This window comes from Canis lupus, chromosome 2, assembly GCF_048164855.1.
Source record: "Canis lupus baileyi chromosome 2, mCanLup2.hap1, whole genome shotgun sequence".
NCBI classification, from domain to species: domain Eukaryota; kingdom Metazoa; phylum Chordata; class Mammalia; order Carnivora; family Canidae; genus Canis; species Canis lupus.
In genome coordinates, this window is record NC_132839.1 from 49,802,260 (window position 1) to 49,811,518 (window position 9,259).

Here is a 9,259-nt window from a genome sequence, read left to right on the forward strand (position 1 = left end):
AGGGAAGGGCAGAACTGAATGAAGTGTCCATATTGTTGAGAGTCCTGTAGATTTTGACAAACATTTTATATTTCATCTTAAAAGAAGAGGGAAGGATAAAAGGATTTAAAGTTTGAGGAAGGACACGACCAAATTCATATTTTCAAGATGATAAATTTGACTGGAAAAAGGCAAGAGTAGATACAGAAAAACCAACCATCTCCAGGGGAGAGATGATGTCTTCACCCAGTGGGGTGTCCATGAAGATGGAACAAAGCAGGTAGGTTTGAGAGACCTTTTGTAAGAAGAAGCAGTAGGACTGGTTAATGTACAGGATATATGTAGTATGATGAAGAGGGAGATGGCAAGCCACGTTCCTGGCTTATGTAATGATGGAGATGGTGGTGACACTCGCTGAGACAGGAAAGCAGAAAGGGGGCTGGGCATGGAGGAAGGGCCCGGAGTTCTGATTTGCATACACGAGTGTAAGTTGCCAGTGAGTGATCATGGTGGACACACTAAATGGGCAACTGTATGCACAAGTTTAGAGGTCAGAGGAAAGTTCTGGAATGTGGATATATATTTGGAAGTCATCAATATACCGATTGTAACAGAAGCAATGGGTGTAGACAAGCTTGCCTAGGAAGAGCACACAGAGTGGGAAAGGAAGAGTGCTGGTAGAGCATTTAGAGTAAGTCCTGAGCGAAGGATGAGCTGACTATGAAAGTGGTTCTTTGCAGAAGTGCCAACTGACACATTATTCCTGTAAAACGGGAAGGACTGCTTAAAGAAAAGATTTTTTGTTTTTTTAGGAAAAAAAGCAATATATGACTAGTGTAGAAACCTAGGAGAAGAATAAAGGAACACAAGAGTCAGTCATCATTGCATAACTCATAGATGATTAATAAACATTTCAGGTGCTTCTCCCCAGCCACTTAAAATATATTTTATATTACATATTTTTATATCAATGAGATTATAGAACATAGTTCAATATCTTCGTCTGCTTCCCATGACATTACAAATGATTTGAAAATTCATTTGAATGTATGCCTAATGTCCCATCATGTGAAAAATGAACACTTTGAAAATTTCCCCCGATAGCCTGATTCATAGGTAGAAATTTGTCCTCTCTCTGGCTATCAGAGTGCAGACTGCGAAGGGAGAAGAAGGCCCATTCTGAGAAACATTTGTGCAGGAAACTTGAGGCTTTCCTGGAGTTATAATTACCTTCTATGAGCTCAGCCATTGTTTTCCTCTTTAAAATTAAAGTTGTTCCTTCTGTTTTATTTTCAACTGCATTAGGGATCTGGAGGTTTGAATATAATATTGAGTTCCAGAGACGTTATTACAATTACACAAGAATAAATAAAAGACTGCCTAAATTACATGCAAAATAAGCCATCTCTTGCCATTTTTGGTTTGCCATAATGAGAAAATTCCTGTTACAAAAGTACTGCAAGACTAACACACATTTCGGCATCATCTAAAGGAAGAAGTAGCCACATGGAAAGTGATGTGCATGACAAATGCTTCCTGCATTTGCATTCACACATAGTTTAGAGTCTTAAGAATGGGAAGGATTTTATAATGAATACATGGAGGAGGGGAATCAAAAATAACAAGACAATAGCCCCGAATTGGGAAGGTATAGGCAAGAGTGGAGACCCAGCGTTATTTCCAGGGAAGCCTGTAAAACTGGGCGTGCACTCATCCTGGGTTAGTGATGGAATTTGAAAAGCCAGTGCCCTAATAGCCTCATTGGTTTGTTAGAAACTTGCAAGTTGCTATCCTGAGAAAATAGACCAACAAACAGCTGTTCCTTTTCTTTGTAGCTTGGTATTAGTGGCTAAATTGGGTTCCTCACCATTGTGACCAAACAGGCATCCCATTCTAGGTCGGAACCTTGACGAGTCACCAAATGTCCTGAGCCTCAGGCTTCTCACCCCAACCGTGCTGTGAGACAATGTATATTAAGACACATCCTAAACTGGAAAGTACTATGCAAATGATAGTGATAACTTTTTTCTAGCAATTTTGCAGATGTGATAACAGAATTTTATAGACAAATGGATCTGCCAATATGATGCATTTCTGCCCATTCTAAGGGAGGTCACAATGATAAGGAGGGATTCTTTTTTTTTTTTTTTTTTTTTTAAGGAGGGATTCTTTATCCCCCCCTCACCATTAGAAAATGCCCCTGAATTGCATTTGATCCTTTGTACAGTAATTCCACTTGCTCTTGGAGTCCAAGAAATGGCCACTTCATGTACCCCATGACTCTCGTGGGATTGACTTTCTTTGAGGTTTAATTGTGGATGACAAGTGCAGAGGCCCATGGAACACTGTGGTAAGAAATCTCCCCACACTGTGGGGAGAGTTAAGAAATGAATAGGTAAGTTCAGGCCTAAATTTTTCCCCCATAGGCTGTGACCCCAAATCTTTCATCACTGGGGCTTGGTTAGTGATGGTGATGGATAGTATGTAATGTGGACCAAGTGCTTTTCACACACTCCTGGAGACCTGTGGGGCTGAGCCTAGTGTTTCACATGACAGTGACTTTCCTGCTCAGGTTCTCTTGCTCAAGCTCAGGTGTGACATCACCTCCACTCTACTTACTCAGTACTTCAAATACCTCTCAGTGACAAAACCTGGGAGCATCCAACAAATATGTAGTCCAGCGATGTACCAGCCAGACATAGGAACACAGCAGCTAGTGACTCCAGAGCTCTGGCCATACTTCTTTGTTGATACACTTTTGTTTTCCTTTTCCTTTTTCTGCCAAGAATGACTGTTGTATCATCCATTTCTATGATAGAGGGCACTCATCTCCTACCTTCCTTCACTACCAAACACGATATCTAGGTGTTCCCATCTTTTGCAGATGATTTCACAGGCTTATCTCATCCTACGCTGGCTAATGTTTCTTTGTGGCCTTGGTCCCAAATTTCTCTGCCTTTCTTCAACACTCCCTAATCTAGCTGAACAGTGGGCTCACTCCCTTGTCAGTGGCCAAGAAATCCCTAAAATCCTTCACATGTTCTTACTTTTCTAAGTTTTGCCAACAGCCTTGCATCTCCATGCCCTTTGGCATGTGTTCATTTAATGGATTGGCCTCAGAGCCTGCATTATTCAAGTTATTCACTCTTTATGTTGCTCTTATGTTTTTCCCTTCTACTTTCCTTTTTGGTGTAGTTGAAGTAATGCAAGTAAAACGTACACATGATACAACTCCAACTCCATTCCATTATTTGGGATCAGCCCATGTGCTTGACACATTGATTTCATCATTCCAGCTGCAACACCATATTCCACCTGTTTCCATTCTGCCCTAGAGAGGAACTGGATACGGCCAGGGTAACATTCTGGCTCCCCTGGCCATGTTTCTGTGGACCAGACTCTTTGGCCTTCAAGGTTTGGCTGATGTTCATCAGATTCTAAGATCTGGGGACCCGTTGCAAATGCACCAAAGCCTATGTGCTTGGTCTCCTGCTCTGGCCTTTCATTGTTTGCATGAATTCAATTATTCTGGGGCATGTGTGTCTTGGAACATTACCTAGAATTCAGAAGGCACAGAAATCAACCCCATATGTGCATGTAGCTAAAACTCCAAGCTCCTTTAACAAAGGATTCTCAGGCTGTTTTTTAAAGAAACCCTGATGGTTTTTCAACCTCTTTTTCTAAGTTTAGTAAGCAAACATGGCAGAAAGCTGGGAGGCCCCTGGGCTCTTCATAAGGATGATCACCAGGTGTCTATGGACATCTCAAAGAAAACCTACATGGACGAGTATGTATTAATTTGCATGAAGATGCTTTATAACTTCCATCATATTCTCAAAGGAGTCAGGACTTCCCCCCAGTTATACACCACTGATCTTTTTTTTTTTTTTTAAGATTTTATTTGTTTATTTGATAGAGAGATAGAACCAGAGATTACAAACCAGGGGAATGGCAGAGAGAGAAGGATAAATAGGCTCCCTGCTGAGCAGGGACATGGGGCTCAATCCAAGAATCCTGAGATTGTGACCTGAGCTGAAGGCAGGCGCTTAACCAACTGAGCCACCCAGGTGCCCCTACACTACTGTTCTGAAGATGTGCGCTCATCCAGTCATGGGATTGCCCCTACATCTGATAACTACCCCTGACTTCTGAGTCAAAAAAGAAAAGTAAGACTACTGATTCATTTTAAAATAAAAATTATTATTTAAGACAACATGCCTTATTTCTAATTTGAACTTAATATGTATGATATATAAACATGATTTTATATTTCATATCTCTATATAATTCCATATTTATGTATATATAAAGATATACAAATCTTAAATATAAAAAGGTACATATATGTCTTTTTATATTGTATGCCTTTTTATATTGTACATCAGCTACAAATCATATATATATATATATATATATATATATATATATATATATATAATAGAGCTGAAGTTTAGTCACCCAATACCCTCACTGCCTGTTTGAATTTTGTTTTCATTTCTGGAACGTATTCATAGGGTTGTGACTCCAATGCTTTCTGCTGTGCCACCTTCTGTTTATCAAGCATCTCCCTACACCTTTGTAAGTGTGTTTACTGTCACTTTTGGGAAAGGTGCTGTAGGTTTGCACTGAACCTGCTGTTTGTGCTTCTGCTCAAGAGACTGTTTTCTCATATAACCTACATACTTTTTTGTTGTTGTTTTTGAAAAGAAGAAAGCATTTTCTTGTGACTTGAGTGGAGAAAAAAGTTAAAAAGATATTTCCCCAGATTCGATCTTGAACAGGTGTCTCTGCCATTGAGAATTGTCACTTCCTTCCGATGTTTACATGTAACGAAGAGCATATCTTCTAAAGGGGAAATAGCAGAGCAAATTGGAGTCAAGTAATAATCACATGTTGTTCAACCAATCTCCCATTTTTTTTTAAAGTTTTTTTTAAACAATGACCTTTGGGCAACTTCAAGGCATGGGGGTATAGGGTATGTGCTGTGCAACCACTCCCTGTGAATATTCCCTGTGAATAAGTAGTGCTGTGTCTGGGAAAATGCTTGAGATCTGAAACCAGGGAAATACAGATTTGGTGCCCAATTAACAAGGTGGATTAATGATTCTGAGTCTTAATTTCTCCATGTCCAGCAGTAATGATAATAATGCTTATTTTGTAGGGTTGGTAAGAAAATAATGATCGAATGGTGATGGTACGTGGTGGTTGTGATGGTGGGTTATTTCTTTGAATTTCAGAGGCAAGTGTTCAATAAATATGCAGTTATTACATGCCAACTGCATTGAAGAGGTGTGGGTCCCACTGCAACTCATGACCAAAGGAAGTCTCACTGAGCTGGAGAAGACACCGCTCTTGACTTGACTTCTAAGTAATCACGTTTGCCTCCTTTGTTTGTGGTATCCATTTGATCTCTCTACTGTGTTCACCAGAATGATGAGCTGCAGTGGAAACAGACCTGAGAAATGCATCAAAAATATTCACCAAAGAGGCCAATTTTTCAGGCAAATGGATAATGGAGCTTCTGATTGTCTCAAATGATTTATCCCAGTGACTATTCACCGGGGGTGGTACACTATATTTTTCTGGTCAAGTTGGAGATTTTCACAAAGATGTAAGACCTGTGGTTTTTATGACTACTCAGAGAAAAATTTAGCAACGGAACTGGCAGATGACGGTAGCATCACTGAATTTATTAAATTGTGCACAGTTTTAATCGTGCAGGCTCTTCAGAGGCATCTTTATAAACTGGAGAATTAATTAACTTTTTATGATTTTTTTAATCCTTTCTTTATTTTGTCTATAAAGGGGACAGAGAGGCAAATTTTCTCTGGCCCGTGGCTAAATGTTCCCAAGTGGAGAGTACCCAAGGAAATTCTGCTATGACTCAGAGGTAGTCTAGTACAGTGGTCTGGTTTTTTTTTGTGTGTGTTTTCTTAATTTTTGGAAATTTTTTTTTCTTTGCAATAATTTTAGATTTACAGAAAAGTTGCAGAGTTGATATAGACAATTCCCATATACCTTTTGCTCAGCTTTTTCTGATGTTGATATCATGTATGACCATGTTATATTTGTGAAAATGAAGGAGTTCATATTGGCACAGCACTTTACAGATTTTATTTCACCAATTTTCCTACATACTGCCATATTTTTGTTATGAGATCCAACCCGGGACATCACAGTGCACTTAGCCATTGAGAAACCACGATTTCTCCATCTTTCCTGTGTCCCCATGACCTTGACAGTTTTGAAGAGTGCCTGTCAGGTATTTTGCAGAATGTCCCTCAGGTTGGATTTGTTTGATGTTTTTTCACCATAGACTGAGGTTAAGAGTTTTTGGGAAAAATGCACAGTTGTAGTGCCCTTCTCACTGCAATGTTTCAAATAACCCAAGTTATCAATGTGACTTATTACCACTGATGTTAACTTTGATCCCTTGCTCTCCCCTCCTGTCAAGTCAGTGTGTTCTTCTTTCTATAAGGTACTTTTTAAGTACAGCCTGAATTCAAGGGGAAAGGGATGAAGTCCAACCTCTTAGAGGAGGCAGAATCTACATATATTATTTATAATTCTTCTGTAAGAAAGATTTATCCCTTTTCCTCCATATGTTTGTTTATTCAATCAATTATTTACACAGTTGATCCTTGAACAGCGCAGGGGTTGAGGGGCTGACCCCCTGTGCAGTTGAAAAATCCAAGTATAACTTTTGACTCCCCCCTCCTCCTTATTTAACTAATAGCCTACTGTTGACTGGAAGGCTTACCAATAACATAAATAGCCAATTAAGACATACTTTGTATGTTATAAGTGCTAAATACTATATTCTTAAAGTAAGCTAGAGAAAAGAACATAATTTAAGAAAAATCACAAGGAAAAGAAAATACACTTACAGTACTGCATTTATAAAAAAAAATCTGCATATAAGTGGACCCACACAGTTCAAACGCATGTTGTTCAAGGGTCAACTGTCTACCAGTATGGATTCAGGGATTTTTGTTTTAGTCTGTGGGTCTGTGGGTTACAACCCAACTTTATTGTTATTGATTTAGTTGCTCAAATTGTTCCAGCTTTGGCCACTCAGAGCTTTTTAGGTTGGCTTGTATGTTTTTGACAAACATGTCTGTCTTCCTCTCTCCCTCTTCCCTTCCTTCCTTTCCTCCCTTCTTTCTCTCTCTCTCTCTCTCTTTTTTTTTTTTTTTTTTTTTTTGGTGAGGGGAGAGGCACTTCCTTATTTTCTGAAACTCAAAGATGTTTCTGGCTCATCTTGTATTTTCCTTTCTCCAACCCTAGAAACAGCTATTTCTCCAAAGAAGTACAGTGTTAGTGATTTGTTTTGTTTTGTTTTTAAACACAGATTTGTGTTTAACTTGTGTTTAACTCTGAACTTGGCCAGAAAGCCTTGAGTTCAGTCCTTGTCCTGCCACAAGCTAGCTGACCAGTTGGGGCAAGTTCCTTAAAACTCCTCAATCATCATTTCAGTGGATAATAATACTGCCTAAATCATAAGGTTGTGATGTGGACTGATCCATGTGAAGGATCAAACACAATGTCTTGACCGTAAATTCTCAATGCCTCACTTCCTTTACTGGCATAGGCAGCCAGAGGGATAGCAACAAGAGGTAAAAGTAGTTCTGGAAATCCCTGAAGGGCAGTGCTGCCAGAATTGTTGTAGGAAAGGAAGAATATGTATCTGGAATATGTATCTATTACTGTGAAAAAAAGTGTTACTCTCTCCACCATATAAAGGCCCTTATATACTCAGTCTACTGCCTGATCGGTCCCCCAAAGGAATGGTCCCATGTCAGGGACTCAATGTTGGCTTCTCCTATTGAGAGGTGGGCTCTCTGGCTGAATGAGGCTAAGTCAGGGAACTCCAGGCTTTTGAGCCATGTGTTTTTTCTATCTCTGCCATCAGGGCCACTCTGTTCATGGCCCTTGAAGCAAACACTAACATAGAGTGAGAGAGACTGGCTGACATTTACAGGATAGATAATCTAGTCTATGTAATTGTTGATACTTACTCCAGTGTGTTATATTCCCTGGGGCATTTATGTGAAATATGATTATCTCACATGCTGCTACCAGTTGACTCACAGGTGCCCCAAGGAAATGGTACCATGTGGGTGGCCTTACTCCCAAGCCCTATGGGTTTGCACAGTGATTCTTCCTATCTGGGGATCCCCTTCCTAAGGAATCTCTGTCTGACCTAGATACTCTGAGTATCATTGAATTTGCTGCATCATAAGAACTGAGTGGAGATAAACCTCCAGGAACTCAGAGCTTATGAGGAAGGGAAGATGGTAGAATCTGAAGGGGAAAATGGAAGATATTGAGCATGGAAGCTTCCCTTGACCACCTTACCTAAAGAAGATCTCTGACCCCTCACAGTGTCTCTCAGTTATTCACCTAGTTTATTTCCATCATAACACTTACAATCATCATAATTTATCTTATTTAAATACTTGTTAATATGTTTCCTTTACTAGTGTATAAACTTTATGAGGGCAAGTTATATGCATAGCTCATTCATTTTTATTATTCTTCAGATGTAGAAGAATGCATGGCACACAATAGTACACAATAAATATTAGTTGAATCTGTGATTCATTGTAAGGTACCTGCTAGCTCTAGTATTCTATCATTCATTTGTGTCAATAAGCACTCAATAACCATTAAGTATTCCTATGATGGCATATTTTATTTCAACTCATCACATAGTCTGCATAGCTCAGTGGTTCTAGAAGGCTATTATTTTCTGCCAGTCTAGAGAATCTCTTTAATGAGATAGCCAGCTGTGCAGTAGAATAACTATAAACCTCAGAATCGGGCGACACATCTAAGTAACTGTGACCCAGTATGAGGCCATAAAGCATTTTTCAAATGTTTGCCATATATGCGCATGTGCACATACACGGACACACATATAAGCAAAAAAAGCATAGCATTTGCTTTCACAGAATTCCAGGAAGGCACATGCAAGCTGCTTTTTTCTTTAGTGAGAATGAGCCTTTGTAACAGGGGAAAGGACCTGGTCTTCATCCAATGCAGCATTGGGGAATTCCTCAGCCTAAGATCAAGAACAGGGACACATTGTTCCATTGGACCCTGTGTCTGGGTTATCTTAACTCCTCAGTTCCCATATCCACTTGACCCCAACTGGTGTCACAGGGACAGCAGCCAATCTCCATCTTCTGGGAAGACTGGGGTCCAGTTAATAGTGGATATCCCCAACCATCCATGCTGATTAGCAATGGAAGCCATTGTTTTTAAAACTGAGGTGGCC